Below are 25,032 nucleotides of genomic sequence, written 5' to 3'. Positions count from 1 at the left end.
CGAGCGGGAGGAGGACGATGACCCGGGGTGGGACCCATGCGGCCAGGCGCGCGGTCAGCGCACGCACGTGCGCGGCACGGGCGGGAGGGCGCCGCTCGGCTTGGGCCCGGAGGCGGCCCAGGAGGAGAGGAGGGAGAGGCAGCCCGGGAGGGAGAGGGAGGAGGAGGGAGCTGGGCCGAGGGGAAGGAGGGAGGACGGCCCAAGAGAGAGAGAGGGAAGGAAAAAGAGAGGGAGGAAGAGAGGACTTTGGCCGCGGGCCGAGAGAGAGAGAGAGGACTTTGGGCCAGACTTGGCCCAAAGGAGGAAGAAGGATTATTTTTAGGTTTTTCTTTTTTATAAACTTTGATAATTGTTTTTGTTGCTTAATAAATATTTCCGGTGCTCTGAAAATTCAAGTAAAATTTGAGGGCTCATTTTAGACCAAGGATAATTTAACAAAAATTCTCCGGGCCACATTCGAATTTTTCTTGTACGTATTTTAGTGTTAACCAATTTCTCTTCGAATTTTAATTAATTCTATTATTCCTTTTAGAGAATGATTTTTATTTCGGGATGAATTTATCAGGACGTGACAGGTTTTCATTCTGAGCAAAGGCGTAAAAGGTTCTAACCTTCCAAACAAGTTAGAAATAAACCTTATAACGAAATTAACCTTGCCGATCAACGATTGTAACTGTTTCTTGTTCTCCGGAGGTTGAATCTTCTTGATCACATTAATACTCCTCTGTGTTGCCTCAACCCCTCTCTCATGAACAAGAAGACCCAAAAACTGCCCTGCCGATACACCAAAAGCACACTTTGTAGGATTCATCTTCAAGCCATACTTTCTTATTCTGTCAGAAACTTTTCTCAAATTGGCTATATGATCATCGACCTCCTTTGATTTTACTACCACATCATCGATATAGATCTCAACCAATAAACCGATCAGATCATTAAATATGTAACTCATGGCTCTTTGATATGTAGTTCCAGCACTTTCAAACCAAAAGTCATTACAACCCACTCATATAAACCGATTGCACCAGGACATCTGAAAGCAGTCTTATGAATATCCTCCTCTGCCATAAAAATCTGATTGTAACCAGCATTACCATCCATAAAACTTATAATTTCGTGCCCTGAAGCAGCATCAACCAACTGATTGGCAACCGTCATTGGGTACTCGTCCTTAGGGGTAGCCTTATTTAAATTCCGAAAATCAATACAGACCTTAAGTTTACCATTTTTCTTTATAAATGGAACTATATTAGAAACCTACTCAGCATATTGGCATGGCTGAATAAAACCAGCATCATATAAATGAGTAATTTTGGCTTTAATAGCATCATACATCTCAGCTTTACATCTCCTAGGCGGTTTTTGATATGGCCGATATCCCGGTTTGATAGGAAGCCGATGTTCAACAATCGATCGGCTAAGTCGTAGCATCTATTCCCAAGCAAAGCAATCCCTGTACTCTTTCAAAAGCTCTATTAACTTGGTTCAGAATTCAAATGATAGATTCTTACTAATGAAAGTCGGCCTTGGTCTATCTCCTGGACCTATATCAACCTCTTCTAAGTCATCGCCCGACATAAAACCCTGTCCTAATTTGCCATCGAGATCATCTACAGTATCCTTGGTGTAGAAATTTGAACCCTCCACGATGCCCTCAAAGCAATAACTTGGGCTCTCCATCTCCAAATGGTTGTATATCACAATCGGACACTTTTAGATCTTCCCAAATTTTTCCAGACAGGCAATCAATTCCATCCATCTCCCAAACAGTTAAATCAGCACTAGCAACATTTACTGACCTGTCGGCTGGCACGATTTCTATCTTGTCACATTGCCATTGAATCAAACTATGGTGCATAGTCGAAGGAATACAACAATTTGCATGAATCCAATCCCTTCCAAGCAACAGACTATAGGAACCCTTCCCATCAATGACAAAAAACGTAGTAGGAATAATTTTGCTGCCGATGGTCCATTCCACATTCAACACTCCTTTAGTTTCTGAAGGATTGCCACCAAAATCTTTAAGAACCATGTTAGTCTTGATAAGATCGTATGCATTCTATCCTAGCTTTCTGAATGTAGCATAAGGCATCAAATTCACAGCAGCCCCACCATCAACCATTATCTTGGACATCGGCTTACTGTTAACAAACCCCTTAACATACAATGACTTGAGGTGCCGATTCTCTACCCCCTCTGGTTTCTCAAAGATAGCTTGTTCGGGTGACAAAACCAACTTGGCAAAAGTTTCTTCCATAACATCTGCATCGGCTTGATTAGCTTCAAATTCTGCAGGTAGCACAAAAACCATGTTTACCGATGAAGATGTAACCACTTTCCCCTTAATCATTCTCTTTGCTTTGTCAGCTTCGACTTCATCGGCCATTAGGACCTTACTCTTAACACGCCATTCTTGCTTTGTCCCAACCTTTTTCAGCCGATGATTGATCTCTTGCTACACTTCCTAAAAACGCTCCATGTTCCTCATCCTCTGGACCTTTCTCTTCTGATTCTTGGTAAAAATGCCAGAAGGGCAACATTGCGAATTCCTGCCCTCATCCTCATCCTGAAAGCAATCCTGATGTATCGGACCTAACCTCTGATGAACAGGCAGCCTCCTCTGAATTAGCCGATTTCCCCTAGCATCAGATCGGCTAAAATCCCCTGTGGAATCCCAAATTAAAAATCATTCTCTAAAAGGAATAATATAATTAATTTAAATTTGAAGTTAAATTGTCAAACATTAAAATGCGTACAAGAAAATTTTGAATGTGGCTTGGAGTATTTTTCTTAAATCCTTCATGCTCTAAATTGGTCCCTCAATTTTTACTTGAATTTTCAGGGCACAAGAAATAATTTAATTGCAACAAAAACCATGTTCAGAGTTAATTAAAAATGAAAAGCTAAAAATAATTCTCTCGTTCTCTTTGGGCCATTTCCAACCCAAAGTCCTCTTCTCGTCCCTTCTCTCCCTCTCCCTCTCCCTCCAGGGTATCTCTCCCTCTTGGGCTGCAGCCGCCTCGGCCCAGCCTCTCCTTCCTCTTCCTCGGACAAAGTCCATTCCTCCTCCCAGCTGGCCCAGTCATCGGGTCATCTTCCTCCTCCAGCCGACTGCCACCTGTTTTTTTTTCCTCTCCCAGTCGAGGAACAGAAGCGTTGCTGCCCCTCTTGATCTCCCTCCACAGTGATTTCTCCTCCAAACTGATTCCACAAATCGGTTCCACTCCTCCACCTCATCAATTCCCCCACGTTCTCCCATCTTAATTTGGCCTTTAATCATCGAATTGAATCTCCGATGAACTGCCGCCATTGATGACAGCCAGCGAGCTCTCCGGCTGTTCCTCTCCTCTCCCCGGCCGATCCCCTCCTCCTCCTCGGCCTATAAAAAGGAGCCCTGACCCCCTCCTCTCTCCCCACACCGCAGCCCTCCCCCTCCTCTCTCCCAGGCCGCTGCGCCGCCGCCGTCGCGCAACTCCAGCCGCCCCTCGCCGGCGTTCGGGACCTCCTCGGAGCCCGGAGTCGCTACCATCCGCTTTGCAGCGGCCTCTTCTTCCCCGCCCGAGGTCAGCTGGTGCGCCATGGATGCCGACGTCCAGAACATCGTCATCCTCCACCTTCGGCAGGCCCTACCCGTCGAGCCGGGAGCTTCCAGCCCGTTCTGTCGCTGCCGACGGCCGCGCCTCGCCGTGCTCGTCCCTGGCATCCCCTTCCCAAAGCCCGAAGCTCGCTGGAAGCCTGTCCTCGCTGGCGAACAGTGAGGACACCGTCGTCTTCTTCTTCCGGCAGCCCCCTCCCTTCTCACCGGAGCGCCGCCTTGCTGCGCCGTCGCTGCTGTCGACTGCACCTCGTCGCCCTCTTCCTTGGCTGCACCTTCTCTTCAAGCATTGAATTTTTCATCACGTTTCGTACTCTGTGACGTTAGTGTGACGAAAATTCATTCGTCACCTATCATGCGTCTCTAATGGCGTTCTATGACGAAACCTTATTTTTTCGTCATTAATCTAGTGACGATCCTTCTACCGTCGTAACTTTGTGACGCTCATATTCGTCATTATCTAGTCTAAAAAACGTCATAAAATATCTGATGGCCCATTAAAATCTATGTATTGAGCATCTTGTTTATGGGCTTAGCCCAATGGCAAACCCGACTAGATTTTAGCCTGGGCCATCTATGACGTAGTATATTTTCAGCACAATTCTACTATATCAATTTACTTTAGCGTTGCCCCGTCGCTGTCGCCTTCGTCCGGTCGTCGTTCCCCCAAGACGAAGTGCTGCCCATCATCATCGTCGTCAAGTCCGCAGCACCAAGCCCATCGTCCTCCGCCTCTTCATCAAGCCCGAAGATCGTCGGAGCCATCCTCTCGTCGTCGATCCGTTCGTCTCAGTCGCCCTCCTCCGTTTGTCGTCACCGCGCCAAGGTCGTTGCCGGTTGCCGTTGTTGTTCCCTTGCCGCGTCGTGCCCGTGGTGAGAACCCTCCCCTTCCTGCCCTCTCCTCGTCCTCCCCATGTGGTCGCCGCGTGGATTGCCCACGTGTGTAGCTCACGTGGTAGTCCCGGCTGCCAGCCGCTCGACCCTTTCTTTCCTCGAGCGATATTTCAATACACATGATTTAACGGTATAATAATAATAAATAAACAACTCGGAAATATCCACTTTAATTGCACTTAGAATTCGAATGGTCGTTTTTCGGCCATACGAGCTCCTAATTGACTCGTTTAAATTGTTTAATTTTTGTTATAACTTAAAGAACTCGTGTTTGTTGTTTTTATGTATTGTTATTGTTTCTTTCTTAGAGTTGTAGCCTTGTTTTGTGTTCGTGTAGCTACCGTCATTTCGGGAGTTCCCGAAGTGCAGATCAAGTCGTCATAAGACCCTTTTGAGCAAGGCAAGTCATACCATATTCCTTGAACATATTGAACCCCATTATTGCAAAAACTATGTTGTTTCACTTCTATATGCATCGCTTTTATAAAAATTATGGCGCTCACCATTGTTTATTTAATAGTTAATATTCCAATGTTCCTTGTTATATAGCCATATTGTTGAATTGATGCCCATGCTTTTGACAACCTTAGTAAAATGATAAAATGACTAGTATGGTTCCCTATATGATGGACTTACTAGTTGCTTTAAGTTGGGCTTATCTATGCGTAGATCCAACATAGAATCCTTTTTATAAATTAGACTGTGGTAACAACTAAAATATGTAAGAATGATGATTAGGAGGCTGGTTGAGCCTGGACATGTTAGAATCTCATTCAAAACTCCCTAAATATGTTTTTGGTGGGGCGCGAGGTGCATGGTTTTGTTAGAGGCACCTCGGCCACTATAAGGACCGGTCTTCGGGCCTTTGTTGCGAAGCATAACAGTGCAACCACAAGTCTAATGGGTAAGGCCTAACTAGAAGTCTAGATCATCTCAAAACAAAGGCCATCGGTATGATAGGTCTGGGGCCAGGGGAGGCCGACTTTGACCTGGCACAAGAGAGGGCCTGTCTCGTCCCAGGGGATCCGGCAACCTTTACCTTGTCGGGGACCGGCGAGTGGCGAAACCTTAGCGGGTCCTTCTGTTTTGGGTTGAGCTAGGTGGATAGTCTTGTCACGATCTTGACTTTTCGGGTACCTTTGAGGTATCGCGATGCATTGCTGACATGAAGTAAAGTTTTCTGTCTTGTGGGTAAAGATGTAGGCAAATTTTGCTATAGGACACCTAAATTTTGTGTAATTTGCTTATAGACATCGAAAAAACGTGTCATGGCAGAAAGACATTCTAAAAAACTGGTAATTTGCTAGATGACACTTTCGGCTCAATTGAAGAGATGGATTCCTAAAAAAGGCGAGAATGCCCCTCTGGCCACATGCTTAAAAATTTGGAAATTATGCAACTCTAAATTTGCCATAGCCCAAAGTACATCACTAGCATACACCATATTTCATTTTTACTCTAGTCTCGGCTTAAAAAGCTTTTGGTCCTAGGGTCATTCTTGTCTTTTTGAAAAATTTCTCTTTCCAATTGAGCCGGAAGTGTCCTCCAGCAAATTACTATTTTTTTAAGTTTCTTTTAGCCGTAACACGTTTTCACGATGTCTATCAGCAAATTACACAAATTTTAGGTGTCCTGTAGCAAATTTTGCCAAAGATGTACACCTCTGAGCAGAGTTAAACTATTCGAATAGCCACGCCCTCGGTTATGGGCAAGCCTAGAAATGTACCAAAGTTAGTGTTTTTCTTCTAAGTGATGGATGAAATTCATGGCACATTGGACAAGTGGTTAACCCGGGTTTAAGGCTGGTATACGTGGTTTCGTGTAATACCCTGAAATTAAAAATAAAATAACATGTTTGGAACTGGGCCGAATCAATTTGGGCCAAGTCGCACCAGTCCAGCCCACCTCCCCCACCAAATACCCTAGGGAGAGGCGACTCCCACCTTCCCAGCCGACGCCACCACACCTCCCCCTCGGCACCTATGGAACTCACGTGTTCCTTTCTCTCTTGTTAACCCTACTCCATGGATCTCCAAGAACCATAGCCCTAATCAAGAATCTGATTGGAAAAAACGGATCAAGGAAGAGGAGACGAGTAGGAAGAGTGGTGGGTTGGTTTTCCCATCATATTCTCTCAAGTTCTCCAAACCCTAGGTGAGGCTTAACTCTCCTATGCAGAGGTTGTAGGTTGTTTTAGGGTTGTAATTCGTCGTTATTGGAGGGTTAGAGGATGGGATTAGGTGTTATGTTTTGGATTAGTGTTTCTGGGCGCTGTCAGCTTTGCTTTGTCTCTGTATTTCGCTAATTAGAGGATCAAAATGATTTTTGCTGCGAAAGTTTATAACTAGGAAGTTGTAGAGTTTTTCCTTAGCTTTCCATATTGGTAAAGTACACTTTGATTGGGCGAGTAGAACTCCAGATATGGCTGTTTTAAGTGTGGCAGTCTGAATTCTTGGGCAGATTCTGAAGCTTGTCTTGATTTGCGCTTTAGGCCATGTAAATGGCAGAATAAAAATATGGGTTCTACACGAAAGTTGTAGGTCTCATTCTGTAGATTTCCAAAATGTATTTAATTGCGGTCATATCATTTTTATATTTCGAGATATAAAGGTTTGAAGCAACAGTACTGTTTATAGTCCAAGCGGCGTTCCTTGTTTTTGCGACCGTATGTTGTGAACCTATGGTCGCGACCGTACCGGTACAGCATCATGTATTGTCTTAACACGATGCAGCTTCACACCTTGTTGGCTGTGAAGGTAGGAATATCATTGCATTTGCATCGCATTGCACTTTGGCATTTTGGGGTATGGAAGTTATATACTCTATTGAGTTCATGAGAGGCTTCTTTCTCCTGAAGTCTTTGCAGATGTGGTTTATCCTTCTTACTCTTCAACCTATGAACACTAGATGTTTGCCTTTATATTTAATGTTATGTTCCTTTGTTTTCTTATAAATATAATTTAATGTTTTGGTAGGTTAAATAACTTGATAAAACAATTCTCTTGCTGAGATTTATTCTCACACCCCTACAGTGTTTTCAGGTGCTTAAAGTGACATGCTCGCTTGGGGGAAACGGGAGTAGAAGCACAACGGCATTCCACACTGCCACCTTAATCTTTAAAGTTGTCATGATTTTTGTAAAAAAGGAATTGTACCCTTGTTAAGTTGCACTAGATGAATCTGGGAGTTGAAATTAGTTTATTTCATCCCTGAATGTTCCTTTCTCCTTGTTTTTTTGTGGATGGCTACTTGCAATGCTATACTTATTTTTGACGCTTCCGCAATGCTTATGTTTTAGAGGAGTTGCTGTCGAAATTTCTCCTTCTTTGTTAAATGTATGTCTTTTGGGTAACATCCCAGTGTCTTTGTAGTTTCTGGGGTGTTACAGTTGGTATCAGAGCATGGCTATAGGTCCTAGGAAAAAAAATGCTTAATTTGACACACTTGCACTTGTAGGATGGGTATTTAATTATGTGTTTTACTTACTTCTGCTTGGTGTGTTGTGTGTTTTACCTTGAGTTATCTGATGTTGACTGGTGTGTACTGTTTGTTGTGGTGGCTGCAGGTATGCCACCTAAGCGAAGCCAGACTCAACCTATGGGTGAGAATCAACTGCTAGCTGCGATGAAAGCAATGCAAGCAGAGTTGAGGTCGCTACGGCAGAGTAGGGCTGCACAGGGTACCACTAGTGCTGCCCAGGGTGCCACTGGTCAGGGTGCCCATGGTGCAGGCCAAGATGGTCAGGGTGCGAATGCTCCTGTTAGTGGTGTTTCTTTGATCCAGTGGATTGGGATGAAGCTTGATAGTTTTGATGGTAGTGGAACTCCAGTTGAGGCTGCTGATTGGTTGTCCTATGTGGAGGACAAGATGGAAGTTTTTGATGTATTGGCTCCGGATCGCATTCGTTATGGGACACAACTTTTAAAGGGTGAGGCACAGATTTGGTGGAAAGGAGTGCAATCAGCTCACACAGCTGCACATGGCCCCTTGTCTTGGCCCGAGTTTGTTAGGCAATTTGAGAGGAGATTCTACCCAGCTACGTTCCTCGACCGGATGAAAATTGATCTGAACAACTATACCCAGGAAAAGAAGTCGGTGGCAGAGTATGAGGTGGGCTTCAACCAGATTGTTCGCTTTGTCCCTCATGTGGCTCGTGATGAGGTTGAGAAGGCCAGACAGTTCCAGCAGGGCCTCAAGCCTTCCATCCGACATGTGTTGGGTGCTTTCCCGGTGGTGGATTTTCGCACCATGGTGGAGCAGGCTTTGGGAGTTGAGATGCAACAGGTTTATACCTTCGTTATGCAGAAGTCTTCTGGTGGTGATCAGACTCAAAACCATGGTGATAGGAATAGCAATTCTGGTGGCCCAGTTCATAAGAAGAGCAGTTCCCAACGCCATCATCCTTACCATGGTGGTACAGGTCAGCCTCGTGCTCAAGGAGGGAGTAATACTAAATATCGTGCTTTTCCTAAACCTGGGATGGGAATGGTGTGCTTCCGATGTGGCGATGCGCATCGCCGTACTGAGTGCCGGTGGGCCGGCAAGTGCTCCATTTGTAGTCAGGATAACAAGGATGTTGTTTGTAGGAAGAATCCCAATGGTAAGCTGCGATGGGAGGCAGTGACTTCTTCAGCCACTACAGGCACAGTGCAGACGATGGCTACACCCTCTACACCACACCTACCTGCGTCCCATGTGCAATAGTACTTGATGGCGCCTACCCCACCTCACTACTTAACCGCACCTCCTCCACCGCATTGCCTGATGGCACCCCCAGCTATGCAGATGGCTTCTCCGACCCCTCAGTCTAGGGCTATTCGGCTGCCCCAGGCTATTACTCCTTCAGCACCCGTTGCTCCGTGGGTTTCTTCACCTCCTGGTTTTGCCACTGGAGCCTCTTCTTCATCTGGTGCTCCGGGGGCGTATGCTATGCCTTCTTCAGGTAGTAGGGACAACGGAGATGTGATGACAGGTACTATATCAGTTGATGAATTCCTAGCTCATGCTCTTTTTGATTCTGGCGCTAGTTTCTCGTTTGTCTCGGAGGCTTTTGTAGGGAGGGCTGGTCTTCTGGTGCAATCAATTAGTCAGGCAGTTGTTGTCAGTTCTGCAAAAGGGGTTATATCTAGTTCTTCTGTCTGTCCTAGTTGTGTTATTTCTCTTGCTGGTGAGGACTTTGTTGCCAACCTTGTAGTGATCCCTTTGGAGCCTTTTGATGTTATCCTTGGTATGGATTGGCTTTCACAATATCGGGCTATCATCTCTTGTTTTTGGAAAACAATCTCTTTGCAAGCACCATCAGGTCGAGAGGTGATCTATCAAGGGAGTGCTTTGAAGTATTCTCTTTCATTTTTATGTCAGTTGTTTCCTGATCGCTGGATGCGGAAGTCCGATATGCTTTTGGTAATGGTTGATTGTCCAGAGGTCGCTTTGCATGTGGAAAATATTAGAGTTGTGTGTCACTATCCTGATGTCTTTCCTAATGAGCTACCTGGTTTACCTCCTAAACGAGGGTCAGTTTTCCAGATAAAATTAGTTCCTGGTACACAACCAATCTATAGGACTCCGTACAAGATGGCTCCAGTGGAGCAAGTGGAGTTGAAGAAACAGTTGGACGAACTCCTTGCTAAGGGGTTTATCAGGCCAAGCACGTCGCCTTGGGCTGCCCCAGTGTTGTTTGTGGAAAAGAAGGATCATACCAAAAGGCTTTGTGTCGATTATCGAGCTCTTAATCAGGTGACAATTAAGAACAAGTATCCCTTGCCCCGTATTGATGCTTTATTTGACATGTTGAGAGGTGCCAAGGTGTTCTCAAAGATAGATTTGCAATCGGGTTATCATCAGTTGAGAATTAAGGAAGAGGATATTGAGAAGACAGCTTTTAGCACAAGGTATGGGCATTATGAATTTGTTGTTATGTCCTTTGGATTAACAAATGCGCCTGCTGTTTTTATGGAGGCCATGAACATGATGTTGCATGATTATTTGGATGACTTTGTCGTTGTATTCATCGATGATATCTTGATCTACTCGAAGACTGAGGAGAAGCATGAAATTCATCTCGGACTTGTTTTAGAAGCTCTTCGGAAGAATAAATTCTATGCAAAGTTGAAGAAGTGTGCTTTTTGGCTTTCTGAAGTTGGTTTCCTTGGTCATGTGATCAACCAGCATGGAATTACGGTTGATCCAAAGAATGTTGCCTCAGTTGTGGAATGGCAAAGGCCAACTAGTGTGACAAAAGTTCGAAGTTTTCTTGGTCTTGCGGGATATTATCGGCATTTTGTTCAGGGTTTCTCTATAATTGCAAAGCCGATGACTAGGCTCATCGAGAAGGGTGTTCCTTTTGTATGGGATAATGATTGCGAGGCTAGTTTCCAGAAGTTGAAGGATAGATTGGTGAATGCTCCTATTCTAGTTTTGACCGAGAGTGGTAAACCATTCATAGTCTATACTGATGCCTCGCGTATTTGCCTGGGGTGTGTGCTGATGCAGGATGGCAAGGTAATTGCGTATGCTTCTAGGCAGTTGAAGAAACATGAGAGGAATTATCCGACCCATGACTTGGAGCTAGCCGCGGTGGTTTTTGCTTTGAAGATTTGGAGACATTATTTGTATGGGGAATCGTGTGATGTCTTCACGGATCATAAGAGCCTCAAGTACATATTCACGCAAAAGGATCTGAATTTGAGGCAGCGGAGGTGGCTAGAGCTAATTAGCAACTATGATATGACCATCCAATACTACCCCGGAAAAGCAAATGTGGTGGCTGATGCCCTTAGTAGAACTGGTGTTCCAAAGACGGTGATGCCACTAATAGCAGATTTGGATCGCATGGGTGTTTCTTTTTGCTATATGGGCACTGCCTGTGAGGAGACTCAAATGCTTATCCAGTCATCTTTGCTCGACCGTGTGCGTGACGCTCAACAACATGATCGTTTACTTCAGGAGGTTCGGAAGAGGATTTTGGATGGTAGATCTCGGGACTTTAGCATAGATGAGAGAGATTTGATATGCTTCAGAGGGCGCCTTTGTGTGCCACAGAAGTCAGAGGTGAAAATGGATATCTTGAGGGAGACCAAGATGTATACAGATCTTAAGCAGAGTTTCTGGTGGAAAAGGATGAAGGTAGACATTGCTAAGTATGTGTCAGCTTGTGGAGTTTGCCAGCAAGTTAAGGCTGAACATAAGAGGCCTGCAGGTTTATTACGGCCATTAGAGATCCCAGAGTGGAAATGGGAGCATATCACTATGGACTTTGTAATTGGGTTACCACGTTCTCCTCGAGGGAAAGTTGCTATATAGGTTGTCGTGGACAGGCTTACTAAGTCCGCACACTTCATTCCAGTAAGGACAACTAATACAGCTCATGATTTGGCTCCCTTGTATATCAAGGAAGTGGTGAGGTTGCATGGTGTGCCTAAGTCGATTGTGTCCGATCGAGACTCAAAATTTGTGTCTATGTTGTGGCAGAGCTTACAAAGGGCAATGGGCACCAAGATTTCACTTAGAACAGCTTTCCATCCTCAAACAGATGGGCAGTCAGAGCGGACGATTCAGACCTTGGAGGATATGCTCCGTGCTTGTGTCCTTTCATGGAAGGGCAATTGGGAGGATCATCTCGCTTTAGTGGAGTTCGCTTATAATAACAGTTATCAGGCTAGCATAAAGATGGCCCTGTTTGAGGCCTTGTATGGCCGGAAGTGTGTTTCACCGTTGTGTTGGGAATCTCTAGGTGAGAGGGCTTTGCTTGGACCTGAGATAGTTGAGCAAACGTCGAAGAAGGTACAGGAAATTCGACAAAATATGTTGGCTGCACAGAGTAGGCAAAAGAGCTATGCTGACACAAGAAGGCGAGACTTGGAGTTTGCAGTAGGTGATCAGGTTCTACTTAGGGTCTCACTGACCAAAGGAATTGTGAGGTTTGGTACTACAGGGAAGCTTAGCCCGAGGTACATTGGTCTATTTGTTATCACTGCCCGAGTTGGCAGTTTGGCTTATCGCCTTCAGTTACCGGAATCTATGAATGGGGTACATGATGTTTTTCATGTATCCATGTTGAGGAAGTATCTACGGGATCCTGAACACAAGATTGACCTAGAACCAATTATGGTTGAGCAAGATTTGACTATCGAATGTCGACCAGTGCGTATCTTGGACTGGTCAGAGCGAGTTATGAGAAGGAGGACTATAAAATATGTGAAGGTTCTATGGACCAATCAGTCAGAGCGAGAAGCAACATGGGAGCTTGAGGAGGAAATGAAGAAGAAATACCCGGAGCTCTTCGTAGATGGTATGTTTATGGTATAGCTTAGTTCTTTTGCTTTCCTAGTGATTATCGTGGATTGGCCGAATTCGCGGACGAATTCCTTGAAGGAGGGGAGAATGTAATACCCTGAAATTAAAAATAAAATAACATGTTTGGAACTGGGCCAAATCAATTTGGGCCAAGTCGCACCAGTCCAGCCCACCTCCCCCACCAAATACCCTAGGGAGAGGCAACTCCCACCTTCCCAGCCGACGCCGCCACACCTCCCCCTCAGCACCTATGGAACTCACGTGTTCCTTTCTCTCCTGTTAACCCTACTCCATGGATCTCCAAGAACCATAGCCCTAATCAAGAATCTGATTGGAAAAATGAATCGAGGAAGAGGAGACGAGTAGGAAGAGTGGTGGGTTGGTTTTCCCATCATACTCTCAAGTTCTCCAAACCCTAGGTGAGGCTTAACTCTCCTGTGCAGAGGTTGTAGGTTGTTTTAGGGTTGTAATTCGTCGTTATTGGAGGGTTAGAGGATGGGATTAGGTGTTGTGTTTTGGATTAGTGTTTCTGGGCGCTGTCAGCTTTGCTTTGTCTCTGTATTTCGCTAATTAGAGGATCAAAATGATTTTTGCTGCGAAAGTTTATAACTAGGAAGTTGTAGAATTTTTCCTTAGCTTTCCATATTGGTAAAGTACACTTTGATTGGGCAAGTAGAACTCCAGATATGGCTGTTTTAAGTGTGGCAGTCTGAATTCTTGGGCAGATTCTGAAGCTTGTATTGATTTGCGCTTTAGGCCATCTAAATGGCAGAATAAAAATATGGGTTCTACACGAAAGTTCTAGGTCTCATTCTGTAGATTTCCAAAATGTATTTATTTGCAGTCATATCATTTTTATATTTCGAGATATAAAGGTTTGAAGCAACAGTACTGTTTATAGTCCAAGCGGCATTCCTTGTTTTTGCATTTTGAGGTGTTGAGGCTGTAGATGCATGTTATTTACTGTTTTATATGCATATTTGAGTGTGTTTGCTGAGGCTTTGTTTGTGATTAGGTGGTGGTCCTTCAGATCGTGTATGATACCAACCCTTCATTGGAGGCAAGTGAATGTAGCTGTGGTTTGCTATGGTTTTATCATGTTTTTTTTTCCAACCTCCACCTTGACACTTTAATACCTACAATCACTATAATTCCATATGTGCAAATGATTATTTTCTGTATCTTGCTTTGAGCTCTCTCCGCTCGGCTAACTATGGTTAATGTGGTATGCTTTTAGTGAGAGTAATTATTATATGTGATATCATTGGAAGGATTTATGGCCGTGTTATATTTCCTCTATTATTGTATTGCATTGCATTTCATATGCATTTCATTCGAAGTTATGTCGTGAACCTATGGTCACGACCGTACCGGTACAGCATCGTGTATTGTCATAACACGATGCAGCTTCACACCTGGGTGTGAAGGCGGGAATATCATTGCATTTGCATCGCATTGCACTTTGGCATTTTGGGGTATGGAAATTATATACTCTATTGAGTTCATGAGAGGGCTTCTTTCTCATGAAGTCTTTGCAGATGTGGTTTATCCTCCTTACTCTTCAACCTATGAACACTAGATGTTTGCCTTTATATTTAATGTTATGTTCCTTTGTTTTCTTATAAATATAATTTAATGTTTTGGTAGGTTAAATAACTTGATAAAACAATTCTCTTGCTGAGATTTATTCTCACACCCCTACAGTGTTTTCAGGTGCTTAAAGTGACATGCTCGCTTGGGGGAAACGGGAGTAGAAGCACAACGGCATTCCACACTGCCACCTTAATCTTTAAAGTTGTCATGATTTTTGTAAAAAAGGAATTGTACCCTTGTTAAGTTGCACTAGATGAATCTGGGAGTTGAAATTAGTTTATTTCATCCCTGAATGTTCCTTTTTCCTTGTTTTTTTGTGGATGGCTACTTGCAATGCTATACTTATTTTTGACGCTTCCGCAATGCTTATGTTTTAGAGGAGTTGCTGTCGATATTTCTCCTTCTTTGTTAAATGTATGTCTTTTTGGTAGCATCCCGGTGTCTTTGTAGTTTCTGGGGTGTTACATTTCGCAACCGTGATAATATTGCTTAGATATAGGACCGAGTTTAAACTAAGCTTTAAAAACATTAAAATATTGCAACTTTGGCTTTATGCAAAAATGAACCCTATTATGCCAACTCTTTGTTCCCCTTTGCACTATAATTCATTTCCCGGCATGGCATGCCGAGTACGGTGGTTGTACTCATCCTTGCTCAATCTTTCCCCCTCCAGTCAGAGAAGAAGTCTTAGGTGGAGTCCTGGCTTATACCCCAGTTGAGCGCCTATGAGATGGAGCCGTAGGCCCGCTGCTGTTTTTCTTTTATTGTCAGGCCTAATGTGCCTTTGTAATAATGTAAATATTATCGTGATAATTAATAAAGATGCGTCTTTTGTATCAAGTTTATTGTGGTGTACCCCAGCCCTTTGTGACGGGGATTAATACACTAGCGTTCGGGAAAGGTATTTTCCAGGCGTGACATAGAATCACTGCATCCTGGACAATCTTCTATTGACTACAGTCTCATTCCTTGTTTCCAACAAAATCTAAAAAATTAGTAGTCCCAATGTGGATCAAAACCACCATCATCTTCATAATATCTCTCTTCTTGCTTTTCATACTTCCTTTGATATTTATTGATAATCCTAACCGAGTTAATCTGTGAATTCCGATGATTTTTCCCATCGGTTGTTCTCCCAAATGTATGGACCATGCTAATAGGAAAAGTATTGCCATCAACCTTCATCGGCCTCCTTGAATCATCAATCTTTATCTTTCCTTGTTCAATAGCCGACTTGATTAGTTGCGTGAAAACCTTGCAATCATTAGTAGTATGAGACCCAGTGTTATGCCATTTACAATATTTCCTCCTGCCTAATTCTTCAGCCGATGGGATTGAATGACCAGCAGGAAGTTGGATCTGTTTCTCCCGAAGTAGCAAATCAAATATTTTATCAGCCTTGGTGATGTCAAAGTCATATCTTTCATCTTTTTCCAAAATTCCTAACCCATTGACACGTTACAACCTTCTTGTTCCTTGCTGCTGCTACTTCAAGATCATTATCCTCTTCAAAATCAGAAACATAAGGATAGACATGATTAACCTTTTTAAACTTCTTCTTGGCTTCTGCAAATCTCTGTTCATGTAGTGTCACGTTTTGAGCCAAGTGAGCCAAACACTCAAAATCTTGAGCAGAGAATCTTTCGTTTATCGGATTTAATGAACCCTAGAAGGCAATATCGGCTAACTGAGAATCTGTCAGACCCAAGCTATAACACCTATTCCTCATATCTTTGAAACTCTGGATATAATCTGGAACAGACTCATCATGTCTTTGCATAATTGCTGTCAAATCAGAAAGCTTCATCTCATGATTCGCACTATAGAAGTATTTATGAAACTGCTTTTCCAGATTGGCCCAACTCTGAACAGAATTATAAGATAATGAAGAAAACCGCGTGAATGTCGATCTAGATAAAGACAAAGGGAATAATCTAACCCTCAAAGCATCGATAGCTGATGCCTCACCACACTGGGCCAAAAATTGGCTGACATGCTCATAAGTCGACATATTATCTTGCCCTGAGAATTTTGAAAAATCTGGAACCTTGTACCGATTCGGCAATGGAACCCTCTCAAAATATTCTGGATATGGGTGCCAATAGAAGTTACTCGTATCCTTTGGCTTAAGACCAAACTGCTCCCTCATCACATCTGCAATCATATCGGCCCAAGGTTTCTACTGAGGCACTCCTTGCAATTTTTGCTGAATCTAATCAAACTGATTGTATTGAGGCAAGATCTGAGGCTGAGGTGATCCCCCTGGCCGATACTGTATTTGAGGTGAATGGGGCTAATATTGAAAGTTGATATTGCCACCAGCATAATGTTGAGGAGATTGATGCACATTATGAACTTGTTGAGTAGGAATAAACTGAGTACCAACAAGTTGATGTTGTTGTACAATAGGTGTTTGTTGCCCAATTGGTATTTGCTGAATCGGGTCAACAACCGATTGCTTCCCCTTAAACATAGCAACAATCTGTTCTGGAGTCACTTGAGATATACTCTGCCCTATGTGCTGAGGTTGAGGTCTGATCAGTACATGAGGGTTAAACCCTTGCTGCCCCTATTTTCCAAAAGCTGAAGTTGATGCCATCGGCTGTTCTAGATTTATACCAGAGACAGGTTGTTGCTTGCTGGACACCAGATTCCTATACTGTAGAAATACGCCATCAGGAAGAAAAGTTGGTCCTTTAGCTTGATGCTCAGCAATCGTAACATCAACCAAGGACTTGATCATATTAGTCAGAGTGTTGACAAGTTCACCCGACTGGTTGATCAGTGCATGATGCACAGCATAATCAATCTGATCCTACGAATTTTTAATCTCTTGAGACTCCTCTCCTTCTGACTTTTCATCCTTGGGTTCATCGTCCTTAGCTTTGCCATATTTGGTCTTACCGTCCTTTTAAGTGCCTGACTCTAAATCATCGTTGGATGGTATTTTTAGTTTATACCTTTGGATAACTGTACCCGAACGAGTCTGTACAAATGAATGCAGGAACCGATTCTGCATATTATTCATCATCTGTTCATATTCTGCCTTTTGTTCTCGTGTAAGCTTATCCATCGTCACTGGGATGATATTCTCAGGATCAGATCGGCTGTAGATATCAATGATATATAATCTACTTCTAGAAATATATTTAAACCAAGTGATTAGGATAGATCGGACAGTATGCTGAGACATTATAAATCACTCATGCTTAAAAGTACTTTAAGACGAAGATTATATATATATTCACAGCATAGCCGATGAAGTAGATCTAACACGTATCGGCTAGTACAACGATACCACTCTATATTAAGATATTAAAAAAGGCAGAATATACCAAACATAGGGTTAATATATTTTAATGTAATAAGATCTTAATATAAAGGGCAGACCTAGCATATCAGGTAAACATGTAGAAAACAAGATAGCTAAATCAGGTAAGATCGGCTGAAACCCCGATACTATCTCTATCGATGATCATAAGACAAGTTAGATATTATAGTTATAGATATTACTTAATAGATCGAACTCGACCGATGCAGTATTAAGCATAAAGATAAACACAGGATCTAAACAAGTTGATGATAATCTCTATGAGATGGTAGATATGCTATATGATCTAAATCAATATCGATATCTAACTCTATCCGCTGCTCTCTAACGATAGATGCTGGCCGATTTAGGATTAGATGGTAATACAGATAGAGATTATACAGCACATGATAACTCAGCGATTTACATAATCAAGATTAGAGTGTCATAAAGATGTAAGCACTAATCCCGAGAACGCAAGCCGCCATGACAAGTTTTACCTCTTGTGAAGATCGAAACCGATGCCCTTCCTAGCCGACTGTTATGCGAAAAAACACACACTGGCCTGGAAGATATGCTTAACTTTTGCGCAGGTCCAAAATCTTGTCTTTAGGTTCGTGAGCGTGCCAGTTGATTTGATCCTGCAATCAACAAGAAAAAGAATCAAGAAAACCGCGGTTAAATCCATAAATGATAGCCAATCGGCTAGTTGCCGATGACATATCATTTATCTTTGAGCCAATGTCACATTGGAATCGATCGGCTGTCATGAGTGAATAAGATAAGACTAAATCTACTCGATCGGCTGTAGATATTAACATCATGCAATCTTCACTTCGATGTATATTTAAACTAAGTGATTGGGATAGATCGGTCACCATGCTAAGACAGTATAAATCACTTAAGTCGAAATATATATTAAAGCGATGATTATATGGGTGTTTATAGCATAGCCGATTAGAAAGATCTAGCATGTATCGGCTAATACTCCTATACCACTCTATACTAAGATATCAAGACAAGCAGAATATATTAAACAAGAAGCCTAATATACCGTAATGAAACGAGATCTTAGTATAAAGGGCAGACTTAGCATAACAATCAAGCATATGAGATATAAAGTAGCTAAATTAGATAAGATCGGCTGAAACCCCGATACTATCTCTCTCGATAATCATAAAACATGCTAGATATCTCAATTATAGATAGAACTCAATAGATCGAACTTAACCGATGCAGCATCAAGCATAAAATAAGTATGAGATCTAAGCAAGATGATGAAGATGATGAAAACCACTAAGAGATGGTAGATACACGATATAATCTAACTTAATAACGGAACATAACACTATCAGTCACCCCCTGATAATAAGAACCAGCCGACAACAAGTTATGTAACGAAACTAACAGAGATTGTAACGTGTATATGATAACTCGACGAATTACATAAACAAGATTAGAGTATCATAAAGATGGAAGCACTAATCCTAAGAACACAAGCCGCCATGACAAGTTTACCTCTAGTTGAAGATCGAATCGATGTAGCTCAACCCAAAAGTAAGAACTCGTCAAAATAGAACGAAAGTAAAAAGGGTGGCGATGCACCGAAAGTGTATTGATCGTGTGATAGTTGATTACATGGGTTCAGGTTCTATTTATTCCCGAGATTACAAAATATTTCCCTGCAGGACACGACTCATATCTCTAACAAACTCTAAGATACCATTAGTCTTTTCGGCAGACTTTTGCCCAAACATATCTCTAAGTAAATTACATAAAATATCCAAATTAATAGATACAGTTGCCTATCTGAGAGCTTTATCTCCATCGTGGCAATCCTCGTGAAGCACATTGATTGATTCTAGAAATAGCTCTAAAGCCACCGCCATCAAAATCGGCTCCATCACCTCTATTGGCTACCCTCTATCCGATCCATCTCAGCCGATGCAAACTCTAGTTGATGTCATCGCAGCCGATGCATACTCTATTATTCGAACCCATCTCTTTGCCGAATCCGTCTTGATTCCAATGTCAAACCTGGTTCATACATTACCAAATTTTGTTAATTTGCCATCGAGGTCATCTACCGTGTCCTTGGTGTAGACATTCGAACCCTCCACGACGCCCTCAAAGTAATAATTTGGGGTCTCCATCTTCAATTGGCTGTATATTACAATCGGACACCTTTAGAAAATCTCCTTGCCAAATCTTTCCAGATAAGCAACCAATACCATCCATCTCCCAAAGAGGTAAATCGGCACTAGCAACATTAACTGACCTGTTGGCTGGCACGATCTCAATCTTGTCACCTTGCCAATGAATTAAGCACTGGTGCATGGTTGAAGGAACACAACAATTCGCATGAATCCAATCCCTTCCAAGCAACAGGCTATTGGAACCCTTCCCATCGATGACAAAAAAGTAGTAGGAACAGTCTTACTGCCGATTGTCAATTCCACATTCAAAACTCCTTTGGTCTCCGATGGATTGCCACTAAAATCTTTGAGAATCATGTTCATCTTGATGAGATCATCTACATTCCTGCCTAATTTTCTGAAGGTAGCATATGGCATCAAGTTGACTGCAGCCCCACCATCGACCAACATCTTGGACATCGGCTTGCCGTTGACATACCCATTAAGATATAATAGCTTTAGGTGCCGATTTTCTGTCCATTCTGGTTTCTCAAAAACTGCTTGATCTGGAGACAAAATCAATCTAGCAGAGGCTTCATCTACATCATCAACATCAGCTTCTTTGGCTTCAAACTCTGCAGGTAACATAAAAAACCATGTTTACCGATGTGGATGCAGTAGCCTTACCGATGATTGATTTCTTGCTCTACCTCCTGAAAACGTTCCCTGTTCCTCATCCGTTGAACCCTACTCTTCTGATTTTTAGTGAAGATACTAGAAGGACACCATTGCGATTTTCTACCCTCATCTTCACCCTCATCACGATCCTGGTTTACCGTGTCCAACCTCTGATGAACAGAAACCCTCTTCTGACTCAGCCGATTACTTTTGCTGTAGGATCGGCTTGAACTCCCCACTTTGTTACTGCATCCAGGGCAGTCCTCAATCGATGGTAGTCTCATTCCCTCGTTCCAGCAGAACCTGAAAAATTCACAATCCCAATGGGGATCGAAACCATCGTTGTCTTCATAATACCTTTGCTCCTGCTTCTCATGTCTCTTCAAGTTTTTGTTAATGATTTTAGTTGACTTGAACTGAGCATTCCGATAATTGGTTCCATCGGCTGCCCTTCCAGACGTGTGCACCATGTGATGTGACCACGGCTACTACAGATACAACCATTACTCACATCATGGATGAACAAGATGATAACAAGATCAAGTGCTCCACGTGCTGGAATCCGATTCGGCCACCTGCTACGCTGCTGACTTCAAACGGCCGCCGAATCTGCATACAACCTCTGCTTTCGGCCCGTGAGTACTTGATGGAAAGCCCACGGAGTCCTCTTTCCAATGGAACCAACCTCATCGCCAAATTCTATCCAAGTCATCCGCGAATGAACAAACAAGGTGCTACGTCACCTGTCATGGACCTTTGGGCTTGTAACTTTGTTTGGGACCATGAACCAAGTGGGGTGCGCCCCAACCAAGTGGAGCACGACCCTAGAGTGCCCTTGGTCGTCCTCCTACCTCTTTAAATAGTTAGGTACCCCTTCAGGGTTTCTCGGGTTTTGTTTAGATTAAAGTTTAGCTTTGCTACTTTGCCGGGTAATCCCGTGATCGGTTAGATCACCGGTTTGCTCGTTACGGAACCCCAAACTTATCATTTGTACTCAATTCCTATTTGCAATTCAGATTGCTTTTATCTTGTTCTTGCTTGTTTCTTCGTGTTGGAGGCTTGCCACGAAAGGCCTTCGACCGAACCTGCCGAAACCAAAAGTTCAAGCAACAGGCTCATGCCGAAGGTCAAGAGCGAAGCCATACGGGCGGAAGCCGTGACTGGGGTAACATCACCTTCGCCGAGTGGAGCTTTCGCCTGAAGGCGGCATGGGCGAAGGTGATGTGGCGAAAGCCTCGGCACATAGGCACGGGTTTCGCCATAGCACCGAACCCCGTTGTCAGGAGGCTTGGTGGGCCGCTACACCCTCGGGGGACTTCGCCAGATAGATGGGCCGAGCCATTTAGGCCCAGTAGGGGCATGTATGTGTAAAGGACACAGTGTGCCCTCCATAATGTCCCCATCATAAGGGTAACCATGTAAATTCCCCTGTATAACCTAAACCCTAGTAGTGGGAACCTGTAATGGGGCTATATATAGCCTCCTAGGGCCATGTAATGGGGGGATCCCAGAGAAAATTCTTAATTTAATACACTTTACTATTTTCCAACCACTGTTGAGTAACCACGTCTTTCGACGTATGCGGTTGTCGTTTCGACAACACTTTGATTTGCTTGCAGGAATAAGGTTGATTTGCACCGGCAAGATCAACAACCCATAGAGAGGTGTATCGATCGCTAAGGCACAACACAACAACGTCTCGTACGGTTGTAGTCGGGTCGTCAACGTTTCTCCCAAATCGTAGTTATCATCAACTCACCGAAAGATCGGGCCAACAATAGCCTTTAGTGTCTCTAGTGGAACTCAGGGTTCATCAGGTGGTATCAGAGCTTTCGTTGCTCGGTGAGTTTTTATCTACCTATAACCAGAAAATTGCCATAAAAAAAAACATTGTATCCTGTACCTAGCCATACTTGTGCCATTGCATTCTTCATTTCAGTTTTTGCTTTGTTGAGTTTTCTGTTGCATTGTCGAGTCGTGTTGCTGGTCTTAGCGTTTAGTCCATTTAGAGTTTCGAGTTCTTGTCACGTCTATTACCATTGTCGTCATCGCCGCGGTGTCTCTGTTGTCATCGGGACTTACGAAAACGGAATCGGCTCACTGCTACGGTTCTATTTTTGTAGTTTTCAGAAGTTTCTGTCGGTTAGTTTTTGAGTTCTTGAGTTGTATCTAAGGTTTCTGTTCGGTGGCTGTGCCGTGGTTGTATTCGTGATGGTGTGCATGTGATGTTGTGTGTGAGGAAGAAGGAAGGAGGAGATTAGATTAGATCGTATTTTGGTAGTAGATTGGATCGGTTTCTATTTCAACCGGATTCGGTTTCCTTGCATGAGAGTTTTCCTTTTATTCGGATTCCGTGTGCCGTGTCCTTCCTTTGCCGCCCACTACCATCAAGCCGAGATTTTTGAGTCGGACTCCCTCCCTCACGGCTACCGTGACATCCCATACACTTGGGTGAAAATTTTTCGTGCGTCGGATTGAAGATATGTTTGCAAAAACGGAACCTATGCAACGAGAGCATTTCATTTTTGTATAGTTCTAATTTTGGGTTTGGACTTTTGCATTTGAGTCTCTGTAATTTTAGTATTTATATTTGAGTCCATGTAATTTTGCATTGAAGTCCTTGAGTCGTTTTTGTAGAAAAAAAATAAAGAAAAGTGAGAAAAGGCAGAAAGGTGCATACAAAAGCAAAAAAAAAAGCCGCACCAAAAAAAAAGAAAAGAAAAAGAAAAGAAAGAAAGAAAGAAAGAATAATAAAAAAAAAAGAAAATCACTTGTTATTTTTGAGACCGCTTTCATGTATCATAGTTGTGCTTGAGTTGTGCTATCTTGTGGTATCGTTTGTATCTAGGCTCGCGTCTCTAGTACGTTCTAGCCTAGGACTAGCACGGTACTTGACTTTGAACGATACCTCCATTGGGGTGCTTGGTTGAGTCGGTGTATGTCACCATTTGGTAAGAACTTGTAAGAGCTCGGTTAAAAAGCTTGAGTGTTTGTGATTTTTGAGCTGCCACTACCTAGTAGTTGATAGGAGCGTGCATATTCTTGTGTGTGTTTCTTGGTTGCTACTAACCATGGCAGGATTGTGCAAAGGAATACGAGAACATCGGCTTCTTGACCATCAACAAGATATGACAACTTCTCCACGCAATGCATATGAGGTACATGACTATAATTTTGTGCGAGTTGAATCTAAGTTACCATTCTATGATGGTAAGTATGATTCTGTTGCATATATTGATTGGGAACTAGCAGTAGACAATGAATTTGACAAATATGATTTTTCTAATGCTCAAATGATTAAGGCTGCTAGTAATAAGTTTACCTCTTCTGCATTATTTTGGTGGAGTTATGTTAGTAATAAACCTGAAACTTGGAATGAATTCAAAACCATGATGAGAAAACGCTTTGTGACATCTTATTACAAATGTACTCTTCGGGAGAAATTAGAACATCTGAAACAAGGTGATAGAACTGTTAGGGAGTACATTCATGAATTTAAGGTCTGTATCACCTACAGTGGTCTCAAAGAAGCAGATGTCCCGCAGCCGCGAATCGGTTTCTTGGCTCCACGCTTCTCTGCCCCTAATCTAAACCTAACTTCCAACCTCCTCAATCCTAGATGCAGCCGCCGGCAAAACTCCGGCGAGGTGGAGATGGCGAGTGCTCCTGGTTGGCCGGAAGATGGAACTGGCCATGTCGATCCTGAGCCTTCGTTCTAGCGCCTCCCTGTCTTCTTGAGATCAAGGAGGCTCTGGTCACTCCCTCCCCGCCGGGAGGCTGGAATTTCGATTACGGCAAGTCTTTCGCTGCTCAAATCTCGGATCTCTACGGTTGCCCTGTTCACTTCTCTCCCTACTTTGGTTCTTCTCCTTTCATCTTGGATGTGGATTTCGTTCGTTTCAATTTCCGCTTGACTGTCAAATCGGTGGCTATTGCTTTGCAAGCCTGCTTGGGTGGTACCCCTCATGGTTTCAGTGTTAACTGCCTCAGAGACAACTGTTTCTCCTTCCATGTTTGTAACAAGAGAGTTGGTCTCTTCGTCAATTCCATTTGCGATTTCACTTGCAAGGATTTCATGTTCGTTTCCATCTATGGGGAAATGGGGGCCCAAATTGGAGGAGGGAATTTGATCTATGGCAGAAAGAGGAGGATAATCTCTGGACAGTGGTTACTAGCAAGAAGAATGCGCATCACCCCACTAGTTTTGTGACAAGAAAATCTGTTTCTAATCAGAGGAATTCCCGTTTGTTGGGCAAGAGACAAGTAGACAAGCCCTCGGTTTTCAAAAGATTATTTCTCTCGAATGGTGATCCGTTTCCTGTTCATCAGTGTTCTTCGTCAGGTACTAAAATTCCACCTCTATTGCTCCAGCATGATTCGAATTCAGTCGTCAGCTTTCACTCTCCTGCTATTTCGCCGGTTGTTGCTCCCTCTGTTATTACTGTTGTTAATTAATGATCACTTAAGTCCCAGGATTGAGTCCTCCCTGAATTTGAATTCCGGGCCAGCTCGGTCTGTTTCTTCGGCTT

Source organism: Oryza glaberrima, chromosome 8 (assembly GCF_000147395.1).
Source record: "Oryza glaberrima chromosome 8, OglaRS2, whole genome shotgun sequence".
Taxonomy (NCBI): Eukaryota; Viridiplantae; Streptophyta; class Magnoliopsida; order Poales; family Poaceae; genus Oryza; species Oryza glaberrima.
The sequence above is the reverse complement of the archived record's forward strand: the minus strand, read 5'-3'. Positions refer to the sequence as shown.